The sequence below is a fragment of the Pleurodeles waltl genome, chromosome 3_1, assembly GCF_031143425.1.
Source record: "Pleurodeles waltl isolate 20211129_DDA chromosome 3_1, aPleWal1.hap1.20221129, whole genome shotgun sequence".
NCBI lineage: Eukaryota > Metazoa > Chordata > Amphibia > Caudata > Salamandridae > Pleurodeles > Pleurodeles waltl.
In genome coordinates this window covers 606,320,008-606,343,400 of record NC_090440.1, presented here as the reverse complement: position 1 = coordinate 606,343,400, position 23,393 = coordinate 606,320,008, and the positions used below count along the sequence as shown (strand labels likewise).

Below are 23,393 nucleotides of genomic sequence, written 5' to 3'. Positions count from 1 at the left end.
TAGCCAGGAGTGGCGCGCCTCTGTTTTCATATCACATAGTGGGCTCCTTCCGCCGACCCTTGCAGGGTATCTCACATTCTTACAGGTGTACTCGCCTGTCTGATCCACATAGAGTTAAAAATAAATATTCCAAACCATGTCAGGAGCTGCTAGTCGCTTGTGTCAATATTACGCGTCTTTTGACTTCACCGAAGCAGCGTGGAACTTGTTTTTCTGGTGGAGCCTGCCAGCGGCTTAATGCGTCCGAAGGCAGCCTTCAGTCTGTACACTTAAGCTCACATCTCCAGCTGCTTTTCAAAGGGTGACACGGGCCAGGTACGTCTTTATATTTGACCATCTTTGTTTGCTGTGTTACACCGACGATTCCTTTGCGCAAAAGCGTCTTTCTGAAGCTGTGATCAATGCAAAAAAATACATTTGTCAGCTATGGCAGGTATCTGGACAGCCTTACTGGAGATCGGCGGAGTAACTGGAGAGAGAGGGCTAACGTTAGTTTTGTCATGTTGTGTCCCACTGCTTTGGACACTGACTTGACAAGATGAAACGTGCCAATTTACAGAGAAGGCCTATTGTCCACTGAACAAGAGGTGCCAATGTATTTTGTGGAACTTTATGGCAGGAAGGAAGACTGACTCATGAGAAAGCAAATCTGCCTTCCACTGTATGGTATACCGTTAGCAAATACAACGACGGGCGGGGTGTTAGGAACAGCACTGCCTCTAATCGCTGTACTCCGCTGCATGGAATATTAAGGTGATCTACAGAAGGCGGTCGACGGGGACCGCTACACCGTGGACATCAGTTAGGGGTCTCAGCTGCGACCCCTGGCTTGCCCCTTGCGACTCCTGCCCTCAAAGGTGGCAAAATCAGTCCCAGGCACACAACGGCAGACCCACTTTCCTTGTTTTTTTGTCAATTCTTTATTACACCAATAGTGAGTAATATGTGATCATTCACATTTAGTGTAATAAAGAATGAATTACATTTTACTGGAATATGACCTTCTCTAGCACCTGTGGTAACTAAAACATGACTTCAAATGTATGTTTTGTGCTCGCTTGCTGGTGAAAGTGTGTTGTGTGACAACGAGTGTGTGTACATGTAAATATATGTGTATGCGTAAGCATGCGTGTGTGAGTGGAAGTAAACGTTAAATGGCATGTGATATCACCTCCGCTATCCTTGGCATTTTGGTAAATTGACGTTCATGCGCTACACCTTACTTCTGTCCACCTCTGCATGGTGCAAGGTATACTGTGTTGATGCAGTGAAAGGGATAGCAGAGACTCTTGCACCCCACCTGTGGCCTCCACTGAGTGACATACTTTAGTGGTCCAGAGAAGAGGTCGTGGGGACCACAGCACCTCATCTCTGTTCTCCACTGTATGGTATATTATGGTAATGTAGAGAAGGTGATCAGCGGAGGCCACTGTACCTCATCTCTGTCCTCCACTGCATGTTATTTTATGGTGATTTAGAGAAGGTGGTCAGCGGGGACCACTGCACAGATCTGTCCTTCACTGCATGGTATACTATGGTGATCTGGAGAAGGGGTTTAGTGGGGACCACATCACCTCATCGTTGTTTTCCACTGTATGGTATACTATGGTTATCTCTGTCCTCAGCTGCATGGTATATTATGGTGATCGATAGAAGGGGTTTGTTGGGAACTAGAGCACCTCATCTCTGTTCTCACCAGTATGATATACTATGGTGATCTAGAGAAGGGGGACAGTGGGAGCCACTGCACCTCCTCTCTGTCCTTCGCTGCATGGTATATTATGGTGCTCTAGAGAAGGGGGTTAGCTGGGACCACTGCACTTCATCTTTGTCCTCCACTGGATGGTATGTTATGGTGATCTAGAGAAGGTGGTCAGCAGGGGCCACTGTACCTCATCTCTGTCCTCAGCTGCATGGTATATTACGGTAATCTGTTGAAGGTGGTCAGCAGGGGCCACTGTACCTCATCTGTGTCCTCAGCTGCATGGTATATTACGGTAATCTGTTGAAGGTGGTCAGCAGGGGCCACTGTACCTCATCTCTGTCCTCAGCTGCATGGTATATTACGGTAATCTGTTGAAGGTGGTCAGCAGGGGCCGCTTCACCTCATCTCTGTCTTCCACTGCATGGTATATTATGGTTATCTAGGTTAGGAGGTCGGCAGGGGCACGTCACTGCATGGCATACCATGATAAGAGATGCATCCATTCTCTACTCCACTGCATGGCATATAATGAAACTGTATGGGCAGGCACGTTTTTGGTGCACTACCACTGCATGGTTAACATGGTCCCTATATATGAAAGATAAACCCTTGCCTCATGGAGTCTTTCAGTCACTGGAGAATAATAGATGTAGGTCAGTAGATCATGGTGCATAATGCTCCGTAAAATATATGAATCCTTTTATACCATGAGGTTATAGAGACTTTTGGCCTATACAGCATATTCTTCGACTAGAGTATGCAATTTATTAAAATATTTAAAAAGAGGGCCTATAGCTCATGCATTTTTAACTTGCTGCAATGACATGGGCCAACAACTGCAAAAATATTTTAAGAGCCATTGCATCTGTACATTTCTCTGTGGTATAGCATAGTTATGTACTAGGGTCCATCTAATATGTCTGCCACTGGTATGCATTGGATAAAGGACTTTGCATTTCTATCTTTTCACTATCTCATTGTATGTTTTTAATAGGTCATCTGTTGATTCCTACATGGTTGGAAGTTTGTGTTTTCACAGCTAAGAGTTGTTGCATTGGATTATTCCTGTCAGCAAAATGTCACGAATAATGGAAGAAGTATGTGATAGTATGCTCACTTGTGCAGTGTTGATGTACCACCATAAACTAACTCATAAAGTGAGACAAATAGGGGTCTGAACACAATGTTTGGTGTTCTGAGTAAGATGTAGCTAGATTTTACCTAAAGTATCACACAAGGCATCGTAAAGATTGCTCTTTTATGCACCATGAGATTGTAACATAACTAGATACATCGTATTCATCCATGTTCCTGTTTACATCCCTGCACGGGGATAGGAACAGAAAGCCAAAAAATATATGCATACCAAAGGATTATAAAAGCTATATACGACCTCATGATGCAAAGGTATTTCACATTTACGAAACCAGCAACCAGGTAATTGCTTAAAGTACTATCCCTGCTGAGGTATCTCTGACCCATCCTGTTCACACCTCATAAAACAATGGGCGGTCCAGGGATAGGGCTAAAAGGCCAGCAGGACAGCCCTCCTTCTAACTAGCCCCATACCCACCTGAAACATAAAACTGTGTGCAATCCCGAAGTAGGACCAGAAAACCTGGACCACCAGCAGGTCAACCATCCTTCTAAGCAGTCCTATACGCACCTGAAACTCTCACAAAGAGAGTTGGGGCATTTGACTCTATGTTACAGAGTTCTAAATTTTGGCAAGAATATACTGTACTCATCAAATAGAGATGCGGCGGGACCGACCAAATTGTTACAAAAACACTTCTGCGATCTGTTGAGCATTCATTTTGGTCATGCCCTTGTTAGTATTCTCAAATTTCCCACGTGTGCACATATTTTATGAGATACATGTAGTCAATTAACAGCCACTCTGCTTTAGTGACACTGTCAAATCTATATGCAACCCATTACATTTAAAAGGACAGGTCCCGTTTTACTATCATTCCTATGGCACCAGCTTTTAAGTACAATTTATCAGCTTTGGGCGTGTGCATAATGGTCAGCACAGCGTGGTATTAGGCTGCCCTGACTTTACCCAAATGCTATTTAATTCTTGCGGTGTGATCCTGGATCAGCAGTGTTTGATCCTGTGCCACCGTTGTGCGATGTTACGCATAATGCATGCATGCCAAAACATGCGATGGAGGCAGGAGACTCAGCTTAAAATTATACTTTAACTTTCGCCTGCTTTATTCTTCATCCTGCTAAAAACTAGCAAGAAAATAACATTATTAAGACGTGTGTTTTCTGAAATTAACTCTTAGGTTTTTTCCAATATGTTTTTGTGTATGCAAAGGATCGGTAATGTTAGGAGTCATGGTCCTTCCTTTCCATTTATTATTAATTCCAGGGAGGTAAATTGAGGAGCAGCTCCCGTAAATTAACCTCAACACGTACGTTCACATATCACTGCTTTTCCATTTTTTCTTTTATACCAGGTGACACAGTCAATATCTGTGAAGTCTGGAAACCATTTATCTTCAACCCCACGGTTTCGAGTGCGCTTCATTCGAGGGGCTCCATCCTCATTTCCTTACACGCAAAGGACATACTCGTGCAGTCCGTTGTGTTTACATCGACTGGCCGCATCACATTATGCCAAAGGATCCCCAGAACGAATTTTACATATTAAGAACTGTGCACGGTATATATGTCACAGTGTACAGTGTTAGGTCAGCACAGGCCAGTAGAATGGGGGCTTGGGCATTGGTAGGATGCCATGTGAAGCTGGGGAATTGCTGTATATTGGGTGAGCGCTGCGTCATATTGGATATGTACTTTGTGATGATAGGGCCACTTTGGGTGATTCCACCACTGAGCCAAGGGCGCTGAACCCCCCCGCCCCCCCCCCCTCGCAACCAGGAGTTGCAGCGGGACTGGGGCCCTTTATTGGCCTCTTCTGTCTGCAACTCGGCAGACAAAACCGCATCACTAACACTGGAATACACCTCAAAAGACGAGCAACCAGGAGCTAGGAAAAACAACAGCTGGGTAAATAGGACTGGGCAAGAAAGAAATGGATATTGGAAGGAAGGGTGAAAAGAAGGACGTATGGATGAATGAGTGAGTGAAGGGATGAGTGAACAATAGGGAGATGTGCTAGTTAAAGGATGGCAAAGTAGAGGGATGGGTGGATGGATGACTGAGTGAATGGATAAATGGGTGGACAGATGAAAGGGTGCCAGAGTAAAGGGATGGACGGATGAAAGTGAATGGATAGGTGGAGAGCACAAAATGATGGTAAAATAAAAGGTTGAATGGAGAGGTCGATGAGCAAGTGAAAGAATGTCAGAGTAAAGGGATGGATGGATGAGCGAAAATATGAGTGTTTGGATGGCAGAGTGGCTGGGTGAATAATGGATAGAATGGGAAAAGAGTGAATGATGGAGAATGGAATGAACGGATGACAGAATGTAAAGGCAAAATAGTGAATATCAGCAGGAGGGTGGAAGGGTGAAAGAATGAATGGATAGATGCTGGGATGGAAGAGACGAGGAAGCTGTTCTCTGGAGGGTTCAGCACACTTGCTTTGCTTGCTTGGCTACTCCCCTGCACATCGCTGTGTTATTTTGCCCTACCACTGTGTGTGTGTGTATGTGTACATATATATATATATATGCTGATCCTATGCTTAAATACTTTGCTAGATAAGCAGACATTTGAGGTGAGCAAATCTAGAGTGTCGCTGGTGTTGCAGGGTGTTCCTTACTAGAGCAGCTCTCCACCTAAAATTGGGAACTTCCCAGAGTTCTCCTTTGTTGTTTGCATAATTTATGTGTCACTCTAATACTGAAAGGGCCTTGGTTTGACTTACACTGGGTTCTCCCTTGCGTCTGGACAAAGCTATACCCCTCTGAAAAGCTCTAATGAGAGTGAAACACGTGTCAGGGGTTGCTTTACTCATTCCAGGTTGGCTTGGACGGTATTTGACCAGTCCAAAGCTGTAATACTGTGCCTGGAGTGGTAAATGGCTTTTGTCATTTTACAGCTCAGCGAGGATGACACTATGTCAATCCTATGCTTAAAGATTTTGCTGTACAAATGGCAAAAGACTTTGTCACTATCTAGCTCGGCAAGGATAGCACTGTGCTGATCCTATGCTTAAAAACTTTGCTAGATAAGCAGACATTTGAGGTGAACAAATCTAGAGTGTTGCTGGTGTTGCAGGGTGCTCCTTACTAGAGCAGCTCTCCACCTAAAATTGGGAACTTCCCAGAGTTCTCCTTTGATTTTTGCATAATTTATGCATCACACTAATCCTGAAAGGGCCTTAGTTTGATATATATATATATATTCTATATATATAGAGAGATATTTATTGAGACAAGCACTTCTAGGACAATAACATTTTGTATATGGAATTGACTGTACATCTCATTAAATGTTGACTAGCCTTGCTAAGAAGTGACCGTTTGATTATGTGCACAACTCTGGTCTATATGAAGAGAACCTTAGCTCTTTTACAGTTAAATCAATATGAGATAGTCAATATAATTAAAGTCTGTGCTTATTTCCTACCTAATAACTTTCTATAGACAATATAAATGAACATGGGACATTTCAGTACATCAATGTATACAAAGCAGATATACGAAGCAGAAAAGCTTTTTATAGCTAGCTAGATTGATAAAAGGTGAAGAAGAAGCCTATGAAGCCTTGGAACTTACTCTAAGTGTGCTCCATCAGACTGGTATTGAGGCTAGCCCCAGCATTTGGCAGTCATGTCCAGTGAGGACTATGCTGTTGAAAGGAAAGTTGCTACTTTGAGGCTCTTGACACCATGTGCCGAGCAGCAGAGTGCCTCCCTCTGGCGCTATCCCAGACGTGCGCCCAATTGGACCCAACTGTCAGTGTCTCACAGCGCCTCAAAGCAACACGACTGCTGCCCTCGGACCTGTACCTGGAGGAGGACTGCTTTGATGCCTTGACCCTAAGTGCTCCAACTAACTGAACCAAGGACTCACCCAGTCCAGGGTGAAGAGACTCGACTGCAGTCTATGTCCCCCTATTCCCTCGGTCACAGCTTGACAGCAGTCACCCGCTGTGGCCTCCAGCACATAGTTCCTCAGGTTGCTTTTGCCTGCTGGGAGCAGGGCAGCCACCTGGCCTGAATGTACCAGCATACCTCCTCCCGTATTGAGGGAAGAACACAGACTAAAGTTCGGTATGCTGATATCTGGCCTACTGCTGAACCAATTGAGAATGAAAGTCAGAGTGCTTGGTATTATCTCATGAGACTGTTATCCAAAAGGAGGTAGCGCTCAACTGCTTAGAGCAGCCTGACAGTAACGGAGGTGGGAAGGGTCAGGGAGTATCCTAGCCTTAAAGTAATATCCTGTAACCTAAGGCTGTTACCTCAGGATCTAATACTTTTTGTGATATTGTGTAGTATTGACTTTTTTCCTTTAATAACGCACTTTTCATTTGAAAAGATAAGCATCATGCACGCAATCACTTCATTGAGCTGTTTGGTATCTGTTGAGCTATGAGCCTGTTGCACCCCTACTTGAACCTACCTGAGAAGCCTTTGACCGCATGCCATACCTACCAATGACAGTCAAGTGCTTAATGAGTTGTACTTGTTCCAGTTTCCAGAGCCATAGTAGGCCGAACCCCTGGACATGAGAGGCAAATGACCCCAGACCCTACTGCTTTGGCCCAGTCAGAGACAATATTGGACTGGCCTATCTGGCAGTCTGACTATGTTGCACTGCCAGATGGTGCCACCTTGAAAGAACCAGTGTGTGGGGTATTTTTGGTCGACTAATGGTTTATTCAACCTACAAAGGTGGCTCCCCCACTGACCCTTTCATGATGGCCCCTCTGGAAGTGCCCGAGTGCCATCTGCATGACAAGCCAGTACAGCACTTGCCCAGTAGCCCCTGCTTACCCGTACTCCAAACGTGGCATGATACTCTGTTTTCTAGGAGGTAAATTATGTATCAGAGTGAAATTAACATGCACCCTGTATGATATTGAAGACTGAAACAGTGCATCTCACGAACAATCTTGTCAATTTCTCCACGATCTGGTAAAAAAGATAATATAATCATACCCAAGTAAGCATGTCGTGCCTTTTTACCCAGTACAATAGGATCATATCTTTATAAAGCATTTTGCTTGAGACAAAAGAAAAAATAAATAAAAACACAAGACAATTCTCACACATACTACTACTGAGTAGTGAAAATATCATACTTAAATATTGCTTTTATCTCAGATACATACGATGGCATTATTATTCGCTGTGTCTTGCGTATCACACAGCAGACTCACTTTCTTTGTTCATTCTGATTTCACATTTTCTATCAAGTGGCCAAAGGAGATCTAAACCATAAATGATTGGAGATATAAAGTATTTGGCTCTCCAGTATTGTCTTCCATGACAATTTCAGCCACAAGATAATGCTTTTATTTTAGAAATAAGGTGCTAATATAATGATTAGGATGTTAGTATGAGCGTTTTTCAAGATTTGTAAAACTCTGACCATCCAGGAGGGTGGATTGACTTCGATAAACTCGCCCTGAAACTTGGAAGAAATAAGAGCACATCTGAGAGCACAAGACCCTCGGCTCTGAGCAAACAAATATCATCTCAAGGACCAGTTTAATGAAGCCTTTCCTGTCAAGGCGATTGTGACCACGCTCTGCACCGTAGGGTGAAGTGGGCAGCAGCAAATAGCAAAGAAATTGTTAGTGTCTGTCAACAGTTTATATCAAGCACAATTGTACTGAACTCAGCACAATATAATGTGCTGACTGTAAATAGAACATGCCTTTTGGGATGTATTATTGCTTAAAAAGCAGCCTGGATGGAACCAGAGTGAATGCTAATATGACAGTACTCCCCCACTCAGGCTGCATCTCAGGTGGGTGTTATAGATTTAAATGAAAAGAAGATAAAACTGAAGTACTGGTTATCAATGACAGCTCAGACTAATAGCTTGATGCCTACTGGCTGCCAAAATATGTGTCCTCTACCCACCCCCACATCATCACTAAAAAGCTTGGCAGTTAAAATGGACAACCAACTGAAATTTCCTCAGTATTTTTGACTTGTGTGTTTTCGCCGAAAGAACTTAGAATGAACTCTCCATACTTGACCTCTGAGGGATTGAAAACAGTGATTATATAATTGACTGCAGAACAGGCTAGACCAAGTCCTGGTTTCTTGAGCTCTCCAATACTCTATTAAACAGACTACAAGTTGTAGCCTAACGCAGCAGCTATCCTACTTGTAAAAGTGTCTAAACGGTCTCTTTCTCAGCCACTTTAAAGCACTTCAGCGGGCTTCCAATCAAACACAGGATTCAATTCAAGTGTCTATGCATAATGTTTAAGGCCATTCCTGGACTGGATCTCATCTTTGTTTTTAAGCAACTGGCCAAATAGAATCCTAAACGTTCTATTTGATCTTCATCTGCAAATTGTTTGTTGGTACCTAAATTTTCCAGATCTAGAGGATTGAGTCGTAGCTTTTCAGTATGTGTCCCCAGACTTTGGAAGTCACTGCCTGCAAATCTGTAGACTAATTTGCTTTCCTTTAGATGTTCCCTCAAAACATGGCTCTTCAACCAAGCAGTTCTGTCCTAACCCAATAAATTACTAGATTTTCACGAGTTGGTGCATATGCGCTTTGACAAGTTGCGTTAACATAACATAACAATGCATCACATGAAGTGTAAACAGGTTGACTGAGAGTACAGGTTTGGAGTTCAAGAGAGAGAAGGTGGGCTAGAGTGGGTAGTTCACATGTGTATCCAGGGATGTTAAAACTTCAGAGTGTGTTGCTCTGCTGGGCTCCCTGTGTTCATCCTTTACAACCCATCATCATCCCTTGCCACCACTTCCCCACTGGAAAAAAATATCCATGGGGGGTGGGTGGGAAGAGAGAGAGAGAATGCATGTGGTGCTTCAAGAGTGCCTGACAGGCAGCTAACAATATGGTGCCAAATTAGATCCTATTTCCTGAAGAGATCGAATATTTGTGGACCTATTGTCAGATGAAGAGATGAGATGTTGAGCAGCCTGTGGGCCTCATTACAAGTTTGTTGATTCACAGACCGCAGAACTCACTGTAGCGGTCGGACCGCCACACTCCTGGCGTTCCTACCACCATTTTACGATCCTGGCAGTCGTACCGCCAGGAGACGGCCGCCTTAGCCATGATCAGGGATCCCCTATGGGTTGGCGGCAGTCCAAGTCATGATCAGCCGCGGCGGTGCCGAGTTCAGCACCTCCGTGATTATCACAAATTTCCAACAGCTTTTTCATGGCGGAGTCCCTGCAATGAAAACGCTGGCAGAAAGGTAGTGCAGGGGCCTCCTGCCAACACCCTCACAAACTGTCTGCAATTGCATACAGTGCGCATTCTGAAGGTGCTCTGTGCGACGGCATAGGCCTTAGCTCACTACGGGAGCTGACGCCAATGCCGCTGCACTGTTTCCACCAGGCTGACTGTCAGAAACTTCATAATATGACGTTTACACCGGGCAGCCTGGACTTGATGGAAACCTCACCCCTGCCATATTGGAGTTGTGGCGATTCAGCCACCCAACTCGTAATAGGGCCCTTTATCATTTTGCCCAGTAAAGGTCACTGTGTTGGACCACCAATGGATCTAACAAATCCTTTGGTTTTCTGTACAATTTGAGTTTGCTTATTAGGATCCCTTGGGTATATACCCAGCTCCCAAGGTATAGTAGTAACCCCATACTTACATCCCCTCACATTAAGGATTCTAGCTGTCCAAACAAGTAGGAGATCCATTCAAGGGTAAGGGGGTTCCTTTTCTCAATTTATAGGCAGGTTGCATGTGGGGTCTCAAAGCTGTCTGTAGTATGCTGTAGACACTATCACATCTATATTATGCGCATTGACCCTCATTGTCTTGCCCTTTCCTCTTTCCTTCCTTTCTACGTGTGTCTGTGTGTGTGCTGCCTCACAAGCTGTTCACACTATGTTTGGGTTTGTAAAGTTGAGTATGGGAGTGTGGCAGGCAATGATCAATGTCATCATGCTCCCTGTATTTGTGACGTGGAATTAATAACCATGTTGTGCTCCTAAATTCAGCTCAGTCACTACTACACACCTTTTCTGGTGATGAGGGCAGTCTCTACAATACGCTGTCTCCTGTCACCATGTTCCTGTTCCCTGCTCTGAGTGCCTGTTTCATTCTTGGTGCTGCTCTGCTGTCACCCTCCTGTTACCACACCGTTCTGGGTCTCAGAGGAGCTTCACTTCCCAATCTCCTCTGAGGATTGACGAACTGACTCCACCTGCTCTTTTGTGAGTCCAAGACCTGCCTTCTCATGACGTTTGCTCCTTAGCAATGGCATCCCCAGCCCACTGAGGTGTCCTTGGACATCATTAGCCATATCACTTGCTTTCACCAAGAGCCTTCTGCTATGCTGCACATCGTTTTACAGTTACAACTATTGCACAGCTGCCTAGCAACTTATGCCTTGCCTGTGGACCACGCAGTCACAGGATTTTGTATTTATTCTACCATTGCTGAAGGTGGGTTTTGTCACTCCCTTGACAATTATTACTTCTGTTCAACCAAGGATTTCTTCTGCAAACCTACTCACAACCTCCAGTTTGTTTATATTTTGGCAACAAATTTTGCAGCTTGGGTGGGTATCGCTGGAGTCATAAACACTGTATCATCACCTAATGTTTTCCTTTAGGTTCCTGAGCACCAAGACAATGGTGGGACCAATGGATCAGAAGTTTTAAGATGCAATAGGATTGCCATTAATAGAACAGGATATAGTGTTGGTAGAAAGCAAGCAATACTGTGTTATTGCTATAATTACTTAGGGGCAGAGGGGAGCTGCTTATTTGACAATATCGCACCCATGGAAACATCCAAAGGGGAAGCCAAACGCAAATTGGAAATTCATAAGGCAAAACAACGTATGGAGAAGCATTTTGATACTACACTCAGTATCGTTATGGAACAACATAATTTTAATTCAGACATCAGGCACCAGGAAGATCAGTGGAGTCTTACGCAGCAAATTCACAGAAGCTCACATTACATTCACAATATGCATTCAGGGACACTTATGAAATGATTTGTGACCAAATAGTCAGGAGAACCACGAATGCAAAGGCACGGGAGACATTACTTTGCCACAAAGATCTCAGTTTAAGTAAGATAATAATAACAATCAAGAGAGCAGAACATTCTGTTAAGGGAATAAGGATTCTAAGGAAGCCTGAATCACAAGCCACCATTATCAATCTGAGGGCCAAAAATGGTTTAACCATTGCAAGGTAGAAAAGTTTGTCATCTAAATCCAAGGACGGAATATCTGAATAAGTGTGTGTGTTATTGTTGTGGTGCCGGCTACCATCTGACTTGGTTCAGGAATTTCCCTGCACTAGGCAAGGACTGTCACAAATGTGGCAAGAAAGGCTATGTTTAAAGAGTATGACCCAAAAGGGCCCTGCGAAGAGGATGAAGACCCCACTAGTCTGAAAGAGCACATATAAGATCACCATTCTGGGGAAGGAACCCTACAAATGTCAACCCAGATGTATGGTGCATATGAATAAAGTGAACAAAGAGCTGCTTGTGGACACAGGTTCAAGTATCAGCATTATTTCTGAGGAAACAGAAGAACTTGCTGAGAAGGAAGAATTGAAATGCAACCACCTACTTCTTCGAGCCTATGGTGGCACATGGTCAAACTAGAGGGTGTGTTCAAGGTAGAGTTAGGCTTTGAAGCAAGGTACATCATAGCAAAGATTTATGTTGTCAACCATGGTGTGAATATTTCAAATGTTTTGGGCTGGTCAGAACATCATAGTCTGCTCCTGTTGATAAACCTTAGCAAGTGATCAGATGTGTTCTGTGTGATAAAGAACCTTTTGGATGGTGTTGGGTTTGGACACAAAGGAGTCTTCGGGCAGAATCAAAGTTGCTTAAAGGAGTTTAAGCTCTGGGTAACATTAAAGGAAGGATCACCACCAATCAAGCAGAAAGTATGCAACCTTTTTTGTCAGTAAAGAAAGAAGAAAAAAGTTCTGGACAAAAGGCAAATAGTATCACTGAAACAATTGCAACATCCCAATAGTTATTGTAAGAAATCGGGGGATTATATGAAGGGGTGAGAACGACTTCAAATATTAATCACAATCCTTGTCAGGGTACACCACAAAAGTCACTAAATAAACCTAAGCATAACCCTTTATAAGCCTGGCACAAAAGTAGTTAGGTTTAACCTAGAGGCAATGTGTAAAGTATTTACTCAATTCTCAAACAGTAATAATTTAAAACACAACATAAGAAAAATCTCAAACCAAGGTAGAAAAATAGTGTAAAAATGTAATACATATAATCACAACAAAACAACAAAAGCTATGAAATATAACTAGAGATATGAATTTTTTAAGTTTTAAGTGAAAATAGTGGCTAAAAGCACAGAAGCACCAAGCACGGTTATCTGGTCAGGCTACATTGGATTAAAGTCAAAAGTTCAGGCTGACCACTATGGAGCATGGGTCGGATGCAGGGGCCAGGTTTATCCCAGTGGAAAGTTTACCTTCTGACTTTCTGAAGAAAAAATGGTCATTGATGAGTTGTCAGAGGGGCCACCTGGATACTAAACAAGGCTTGACACTTCCCAGTGTGGTCATTGATAACAGTAGGAAGGCTCTAAGAAGCCACCTACCTTTGGACTTAGAAAGGTTTCTGGAAGTCAGATCTCCTTCAGCAGGGTAAACCAACAATCTGAGGCAGATCGTCGATTCAACATCAATGGCTGCTGCTTTGAAGGCATCCCTAGTGCCTGATGATTCTGCAGAAAGAAAGTCGGCAAAAAGTTTCCTAAAACCAGGTCTTGGCTTTTGAGTATAGGAGGAGAGCACTCTAACACCATAGAGTCCAGCAGCAGGTCCAGTGCACATTCAGTTAGAACTGGCCAGCTGGGCACTTCCATGGTGCGTGGGCTCTGAAAGTTTGTTGTGTGCTTGTAGCTCAAATAGGTCAGCCAACTGACCCCTGGCGTCACTTCCAGGGTTCTGGGTTCAAGGCAAGCAGGTCCAGTCTTCCTTCAGGTCCTTCAGACAGCAGGGTAAGCCTTTGGCCAACCCCCTACACCAGTTCTGGTCAGTTCCTCTACCCCCACTGAGTTTAGTGCTGGTCTGACTAGAGAGACAAAGAACAGGTAGACCCAAGTGAGAGCTGCATATTCTAGTGACAATCAGGAAGGGGCTGAGTACAGCCCAGGCTACCCTTTGAAGCTAAGGCCAGGTCTCGGTACAGCACCCAGGCCATCCTAGTCAGGAGACGAACACCCCTTCCCACAACCAAGACCCTTTGTCCAGTGTATGGGAGCAATACACATAATAGCCGACCAGAGCCACCAGTGGTCAGGTGACACTGAATGTTGGCAGAAAGGCACATTTGGCTTAGGCAGAAAAATATTGACTTACTATAAGTATACTTTCCAAAATAGCAATATAAAATCCAGTTTACCATTAAGTTGGATTTTAAATTACTATTGCAATGAGTCCTTGAATCATGTTCCTTGCTGTTTATAACACTGAGGTTAAGCATTAAAATTTGTTATAATACAACCCATTGTTTTTCTATGGAAGAGCATGCCTTGCCAAAGTGGAAAACAACGTTGTATGTTTTTCACTGCCAGGACATGTAAAACATAAGATATATATGTCCTAATTTTTAAATACCATGCACCCTCCTCTATTGGAATTTATGGCCTACCTTGGAGGTGAATGCTGGGTTTGAAAAAGCATGGTTTTGGCCTGACTGGCGGGTTGTTCCTCCCCTATGGACAGCACGGCAGAGCTGGTTACTTCAGCTAATGACATTGCGTCCACATTCGCAGATTACTACAAGCATCTCTAGGTTCCTTGACCGTGGCCTTCCTATGAGCTTGACTGTCTGCTTCTCTCTGACATTCTTCTCCCTCTTCTGACGCAGTGACAACAATGCCTTAGAGAAGCCAATTACAAAGATGAGATCCTGGCAGCTATCTGGCATTTAAACAGCGGTCAAGTCCTGAGTCCTGATGGCTTCCCCCTCTAATTCTACTCTGTTAGTCATTGTTAGAAATGGGGTCTATGCTCGGCAGTCAGGTAACCCCCTGTCCAAGCAAGGACCCTCACTCTGTGACGGCAAGAGGACCTGCGCCGCCCCACTTGCGGACTGCGGTCAGATCAGCGGTCCGAGTCCTGGACAGCCGTTTCTGCAGCAGGCCGCGTTTTGAGCCACATTTTGGGCCGCTGTCTATTTTTCGGTCCACAGCGTGACCAGTCAATCTTTATTTGGGTGCTGCTTAGCGCTGCGCCTGTTTTTCACCCTTATAATCTCTCTTACTTATTCTTTCTGCCTTTTTTCCTTTTTGTTGTTTTCTCTTTCTTTATGGTTTTCTTCTTAGCCATCTTTTCTTCGTCCCAGGAGTCTATGTTTCCTTCCCTGCATGCTTTGCTTCCTCTTTTACACCATGGCTGTTTTTCCATTCACTCAAATGTGGCTTTTCCCAATTCAAGATGGTGTCTTTGGAACTTCCTCCATGTCACTTCCTGTTTTCCAGTATGTAAGCACAGTTGGTCTTCTGTTCCTTGCGTTGCAAACACTTCTGTTCTGGTGGTGCTCCTCGCTCCTATTTCCGGTGATTTTTGGACTTCTCCTGTTTTTTCTTGGCTGCAGTATTGCTGTTTCCAGTTTATATTACGCTTCTCTTTTTTCTTACCTCCTTTCCAGGAGTTCCTTGCTTCTGAGGTTTTTCCCAGGACTGGGTTTTTTTCCTCTGGGACTCCTTCTGGAGGTCACTGTCTGCTTGGTGTTACTCTATCAGCAGCACCATGGCTACTGGAAAGGGTCGCCCTGTTCTGCTTTCCTACATATCTCCTATCAGAGCTTACAGAACCTCTCTGGAATGCACTTCTGGGTTCAAAGAAGACCTTTATTGTTGTTAATTCTCCCCCACCCACAAGTTCTTGAGAGACGAAATACGTAGATTTCAAGCACACAACGTAGTCGCAGCAATGAAAGCTAAATATATCACAGTACTTCTCAGTTGCAATGTACACAGCAAATATATATGATTATAGCATAGCAAAGCATAAAAGTCAAATTCATCACCGTATGGGCAAGGCGGCAGGGCCTATATATTCAGCTTCATCTTTCTGGGGTCTGCAAGTTGATGACTCCGGTCAACTGCGAGAAAGAGATTATCTACCCAAACGGGAGACTGGCAACTGACGTCTAGCTCCAGCCTGAAGTCAAGCGGATTCGAATCCAACTCACTGTAGCCCAGAGTCATCCTTAAAAGCAAACTCAGTGTGAGATTTGAATGACCTTGGAGAATGGCCAGTTCTCCGAGCCATTCCGGTCTCAGACTGGATTGCGAGGTAAACACAAAATCTACGTGCTCTTATCAGCTAAGGTCTGGTGTGAAGAAAACAGCGTGGTCCATCTTGTGGAAAAACACAGCTTGGAAGAATACAGACATCTGTAATGTCTCAACTGCAATGTCTAACTCCACGTTAAAGCCAATAGGCAGCTAACCTAAATATCAAATGTGATGTCTAATGTCATGTCAAAGCCAATAGGCAGCTAACCTAAATATCAAATTTAATGTCTAATATCATGTCAAAACCAATAGGCAGCTGAGCTGAATACAAAATGTAATGTCTAATATCATGTCAAAGCCAATAGGCAGCTAAACTGAATACAGAATGTAATGGCTAATGCCATGTCAAATCCAATAGGCGGCTAAACTGAACAAAACATATAGGGCCTGATTCTAACTTTGGAGGACGGTGTTAAACCGTCCCAAAAGTGGCGGATATACCACCTACCGTATTACGAGTTCCATAGGATATAATGGACTCGTAATACGGTAGGTGGTATATCCGCCACTTTTGGGACGGTTTAACACCGTCCTCCAAAGTTAGAATCAGGCCCATAATGTGCTACTGGTGAACATTGAGAAACTAATATGCGCAGTGGTGAAACACAAAGTCATTGGTCAAACACAATTAATAGCATCACATGCCCTTACCTTGGTCAGTCCAGAATCAGCAAGAGACCAGGTGATGGCTCGAGATTGACAAACAATCGTGGTAAGAAGCATTCAGATCGTGACACACTCTAGTCAGAGCAAGTCACACACAATCCAAATTATCCTGTGCCCACCCTCTGGTAGCTTGGCACTGAGCAGTCAGGCTTAACTTAGAAGGCAATGTGGAAAGTATTTGTGCAATAAATCATACAATAACACCATATAGCACCACAAAAATACATCACACAGTGTTTAGAAAAATATATAATATTTATCTGATAAGATCCAGGTCAAAATTATTAAAATGCAATAAGTATATGTTGCAATATCACTGAAAAGTGATATAAAGGCGGTCATTCTGACCGCGGCGGGCGGCGGTCGCCGCCCGCCATGCGGTCACAGCCGAATGGCCGCTCCGCGGTCAGGAGACCGCGAATGCCATTCTGGCTTTCCCACTGGGCCAGCGGGTGACAGCCAAAAGGCCGCCCGCCGGCCCAGCGGGAAAGCCCCTGTAACATAGAAGCCGGCTCCGAATGGAGCCGGTGGTGTTGCAGGGGTGCGACGGGTGCAGTAGCAAAGCAGACAGTGAAAATCTTCATCGGGCCCTGTTAGGGGGCCCCTGCACTGCCCATGCCAGAAACAGGCTGGCGGGAAGGGGGTCGGAATCCCCATGGCGGCGCTGCTGCAAGCAGCGCCGCCATGGAGGATTCCCTGGGCCAGGGGAAATGACTGCGGCTTTACCGCTGCGGTCAGAATGGCCCTGGAAGCACCGCCAGCCTGTTGGCGGTGCTTCCGTTGCCCTCCACCCTGGCGGTCATAGACCGCCAGGGTTGGAATGAGGGCCAAAGTCTCTTCAGTCTTTTAAAAGCAAACAAAGTCTCTTTCAAGCACAAAGTACCTAGTTTGCCTGAAAAATCTCTGCAAAGAACCGCAGAGTTGGAGATGCGTGGAAACAAAGGGGATGTGCGTCGATTTCTCGGGCCGCACACAGCGATGCGTTGTTTTATTTTCACGCAGGGGTGGCTGTGCGTTGATTTCCGGCACTCGGTCGTGGATCCTCTTCAGGTTGTGGGGTTTTTGGACGCCTCGGGGACGATGTGTGGATTTCCTGCACTGGCAGGACAAAGTCACAGGAGCTGCTTCGATTTGTTGGCCGTTGCGTAAAATTTTCTACCGCACGGCAGGCGCTGCATCGATTCCTCTCTGGAAGTCGGGCTGCGTTGTTCTGGTTCGGCTGTGCGTCGTTCCGGAGGGTTGAGTGTCGAAGTTCTGGTCGCTACACTGGTGCTGCATCAATCTTCTCGATGCGAAGTTGGGCTGCGTCGTTCTGGTTCAGCGTGCAGTGCAATTTTCACCGCGGTGCAGGCTGTGCGTCATTTCTGGCAGGACGTGCGTCGCATTTCACCGCACAAGGAGTCCTTTTTGTAGTGATGAAGTCTTTCTGGTCCTGAGACTTCAGGGAACAGGAAGCATGCTCTATCCAAGCCCTTGGAGAGCACTTCTTCACCACAGCCAGAGAGCAGCAAGGCAGCAGGGTAACAGTAAGGCAGCAGTCCTTCACAGAAAGCAGACAGGTGAGTCCTTTGGGCAGCCAGGCAGTTCTATTTGGCAGGATGCAGGTTCTGGTTCAAGTTTCTTCTCCAGGAAGTGTCTGAGTTGGTACGGGCAGAGGCTCTGTTTAAATACCCAAATGTGCCTTTGAAGTGGGGGAGACTTCAAAGAGTGGCTTAGAAGTGCACAAAGTCCCCTTTCAGTTCAATCCTGTCTGCCAGGGGCCCAGTAGGGGGTGTGGCAGTCCTTTGTGTGAGGGCAGGCTACTGTCCTTTGACATGCAAATGTCAGGCCCTCCACCCTCCCAGCCCAGGAAGACCCCTTCAAAATGCAGATGTATGCAAGTGAGGCTGAGTATCCTGTGTTTGGGGTGTGTCTGAGTGAATGCACAAGGGAGCTGTCAACTAAACCCAGCCAGACATGGATTGTAAGGCACAGAAAGATTTAAGTGCAGAGAAATGCTCACTTTCTAAAAGTGGCATTTCTAAAATAGTAATATTAAATCCAACTTCACCAGTCAGCAGGATTTTGTATCACCATTCTGGCCATACTGAATATGACCTTCCTACACCATTCAGATCAGCAGCTACTACCCAAACAATGTATGAGGGCATACCCAATGTTAGCCTATGCAGGGAGCAGGCCTCACAGCAGCGTAAAAATGAATGTAGGAGTTTTACACTCCCAGGACAGGTAAACTACACAGGTACATGTCCTGCCTTTTGCCTACACAGCACCCTGCCCTATAGGATATCTTAGGGTATACCTTAGGGGTGTCTTATATGTAGAAAAAGGGGAGTTTTAGGCTAGGCAAGTACTTTTAAATTCCAAGTCGAATTGGCAGTGATACTGCACACACAGGCCTTGCAATGTCAGGCCTGAGACAAGGTTAAGGGGCTACTTAAGTGGGTGGCACAATCAGTGCTGCAGGCCCACTAGTAGCATTTAATCTACAGGCCCTGGGCACATATAGTGCACTCTACTAGGGTCTTATAAGTATATTAAATAGTCCAATTGAGTATGATCCAATTTTACCATGTTTAAAGGGAGAGAGCATATGCACTTATCACTGGATAGCAGTGGTAAAGTGCGCAGAGTCTAAAAAACAGCAAAAACAGTATCTAAAACGTGGAGGGAGGCAGGCATAAAGGTAGGGGTGACCACCCTAAGGCTGTCAGGTCTAACGTACTCCAAATTGTGTGACATTGTGACTCCTCCGGCTCCTTAAATTTAACTTGGAGGCCATGAGGCAGGGCTTCTTCCCTCTGGAGCTCGACCTGGCCACCATTGTGGCCATCCCCAAAGTGAACCAGCCATAGTTGGATTGCATGTTCTAGCTGCTTATTTCTTTAATCAATGTGCTTATTAAAATATACGTGAAGTTCTTGGTGAATAGGCTCTTGCTAGTCCTTGGCTCCTTGATTTATCTAGATAAGTGTGGTGTTAGGCCACGCCGTAGCACTAGACACTGTATCCAGTAATTACAGATGGCGTTGGCCCCGTGGGAGAGCTCTGAGAGGTGGCAGCTCTGTTGCTCGTTGACTTTGAAAAAGCATTTGACACTGTTGACTGAAGCTATCTCACATAGGTGCTGAGCATGCTGGGCTTTGGCTCCCAATTCCGGACCATGGTAGCGCTGTTGTACTCTCACCCAAAAGCACAGGTCATGGTCAATGGGGTCTTATTCTGTGAGTTCCTGGTCAAATGAGGTACCCACCAGGGTTGTCCTCTCTCTCCGCTCCTCTTTGCCCTAGTAAGAGAACCCCTGGCTCGTTTGATCTCCTGTGATGCAAGGTTGGAGTTGGTGGGATGCTGCTGAGGATAGAATTGCATTATATGTGGACAATATCCCATTCCTGTTCTTTGCAGATCTGACAGAATATGGCCTATGAGCCCTTGAAATCCTCCACCTCTTCGAAGATGCTTTGTGCCTGTGGGTCAAAAGGAGGAAGTCACTGCTCATCCCCTTGCAGGGGGACGGTTTGTGAGATGACTGGTAGCCTGAAATCCCTATCTGCTGCCTCAGTTTTAAGTATTTAGGGGAACATATCTCTACACTTCCAGATCTTAGGCTTGCACTTATTCTCACCCCCCTTTTGAAGGGGACTAGAGCTAGTCTCCTAGCATGGCAAAACCTCCCACTTAATGTCTTGGGCAGCGTAACACTGATAAAAGTGATGGTTTTACCCTGTTTCCTCAATTTCTTGCAGTCTTTTCCACTCCACATTCTTAATACATGGTTTACAGAGGTCGCTGCATTGTTTTGGTCCTTTCTTTGGAGGGGCCATCCCCCTCGCATTAGTCAAACTAAATGTCGCAGTTTGGTATATGATGAGGGCATCTGAGCAGTAGACATCCGTTTGTACTATTGAGCCTCTCAATTACTAGTAATAAATGACTGGCTGACGGGTGGATGGGACGACCCAGCATAATAGCTGGAACTTACTGGCCTTAATCTTGATTGGGTCCTGCACCACTTGTATGGTAGTTCAATTTCTCTTGCTCTCCCAGAGGTTACCAGAGTGGTATTTTTGGCATGGAGGGGGCACTACGATTCACAGGTTGAGATGGGCGTTTAACCTTGCAAACCCCCCTGTGGAGAGGGCACTGGCTGGAGCATCTGGCACGCCTAGAAGGGTTTCACCAATGGGACTCCATTGGGATCACTGTGCTAGGTGATGTGTGTCAGCAGTCTCATCTGTACTCCTTTTCTAACCTCCAAGAGCAATTCACTCTCTCCTGCACTCAATTCTTTAAATATTTGCAGTTGCATAACGCCCTGAGCCACTACAGCGCCTGCCTACATGAGGTAGCGGAATTCAACCCCCATGAGGCTTGTTTGTTGATGGGGACGTTGGGTAGAGGAGGCATCACCCAGTTATATCGTGCCCCTGTATGCAATGTCCTGGAGACATTAGATGTACTAAAACAGAAAGGGGAGGACTGGGCTGGGCGTGTTTGCTGGAGGAGGTTCAATGGAAGGAGGCTTGCATGGCCCCTAGGGAGCTGGTGATCCCTTAGTGGCTCCTTCTTGTCCAGTTACACTGTCTCCACTGAACCTACATGAATCCCAAGCAGTTGGGACACACTGGTATCCTCTCTGATACTAGATGTGCTCACTGCCATTCTTCAACCACAGATTTATACCACATGGTCTTGCTGTGTCCTCTGATTGCCCGCTACTGGTCACGTATGGGTATGGCCCTCTTTGAGATTCTGGGTGTTTTAGTAGAAGTGACCCCAAAAGCTAGCCAAGATGACTTTGAGGATACTTGGGGAGAGCGAGCTCTTGAGAGACTAGCAACTCTGGTGTCCAAGAGGGACATTTTGCGAAATCCTGGAAACAGCCAGGCCCGCCGACCCTGAAAGTGTAGCACACAAACATGAATTGGTATGCTAAACAGGAAGGACCAGTTTATGTGACCCAGGGATGACCACAGAAATTTACTAAGGTCTAGGGAAAATGGTGGGACTATTACTGACTAGCGATTCGAATTCCACACTTGAATGATGTCTTGACTTGTTGTTTGATTACTGTGTTTGGGTGCGGGCAGGGGTGGAGGGACAGGTATGAGAAAGTGCAGCAGTAATTCCAATTTTATTTTTGTTGTATTTCGATTTACGATCACAAAAACTAATAAAATGCGTTTATTTAAAAAAAAACTTTTAGTCCTGCCAAAAGGTTTATTGTGCCTAGTTAAAATGGCAGAAGAAAAAGCACACACAGGCTGCAGACATGTTTTACATTGCTACTTTAGTGGATGGCATGATGAGTGCTGCAGCCCACTTGTAGCATTTAATTTATATCCTCTAGGTACATATATTACTATATATTAGGAACTTATAAGTAAATAAATGTGCCAATTAAGTGTATGTCAATTTTATCTTGTTTAAAAGCACTTTACCATTGGTTAGCAGGAGTAAAACTCACAAAATCCTATAACTACCAAAAAAGGCTCAACTAAAGAAGGCAACAGTCAGGGATGATCCAGCAGAAAGGGCACATTTCCAACATTTGTCATCAGTGGTTGCGGCAAACAAAGAAGCGTGATGAAGTAAGACTATGCATAGAACTTTGTCAAATGTACCACCAAGTGAAGCCTGAACTCGACTTCCACAGTTTTTCAAAAAGTAATTAGCTATCTCTTCTGTGTATTCCAAGATGTTGTTTCAATTTATTCCACAACTGAGGATCTGTATGTGGTCAAGCCACATGAAATCCTGCATAGAATTCAAACTAGTGAACTCATGTTCAGGAGGCAGAAGTGAAAGTTTATGATAAGTGCTGAAGAAACAACACCTAAAGCTTCCCTGGTGTTTGCAATCACAGAACCCCCTAGACTGAGAAACAAAGAGGGATGTGCATTCTGCCTTGGGCTGTGGTAGTTCCATGCAATTCTAATAAGGAACTACAAGGAGTGGGGCCGCCAGAGTGCCAGACTCTAAATCCCAGCCCCCTGATATACCTCCGTAAATGATTGTTGGCCAGAGATTTTCATTTTTGATTTGTGTTTTTGGATTATTAGAGAAGTAATTTAGCTTGGGTAGACTTTGCTGATCAGGGACGATTTTTACCGGACAGCGTTTTAAAAATGGCAAATGTGTTGCAGTGACGATGTAATATTTCAGGAGCCATGAGACCTATATACTTCATTTTGGTGTTTTGGGGGTCAAGCAGTAGCATAGAGACAGAAAATAACTCCTCGGAGAAACGCTTCTGCCATTTTCCCATTTGGCGACTGTAATAGAGGAAGAGACATATATACAAATTAAACAAATAATAATTTTGAACTCTTTTATGTATTCACCAAACAATGTTTATGATCTGAATCTGAAAAAAAATAATGTTTGTCACTCCTGTTTTAGACACATTTTCATAATTCACTCTATATATTTGTTTCGGCAATCGCTCATGGTACATTTGCACAATGTTGAACATTTGAGAAGAGCAGGGACATCTTTTTGTAGCACAGGTTTGGCAAGTACATGTATGTATAAGTTCTGCGGGTAGAGGCTTTAGAAATTTTCCAAGTTTTAGGACCCCATCAATATCTTCCCAATCAAAT

The 23,393-nt window shown here is 44.7% G+C and overlaps 1 protein-coding gene across 2 annotated transcripts in view; it reads left to right on the top strand.

The window, feature by feature from the left end:
• Positions 1-209: 209 nt before the first annotated feature.
• The window catches only part of LOC138284361 (synaptotagmin-5-like), a 525,401-nt gene continuing 502,217 nt past the window's right edge, over positions 210-23,393 (top strand). The window contains exon 1 of one of the 2 annotated variants that reach the window (XM_069223052.1): positions 210-315. The gene's annotated coding sequence lies outside the window, so the exon portion shown is untranslated. The remainder of the gene's footprint in view (positions 316-23,393) is intronic. The other variant, XM_069223054.1, reaches the window with a different exon arrangement.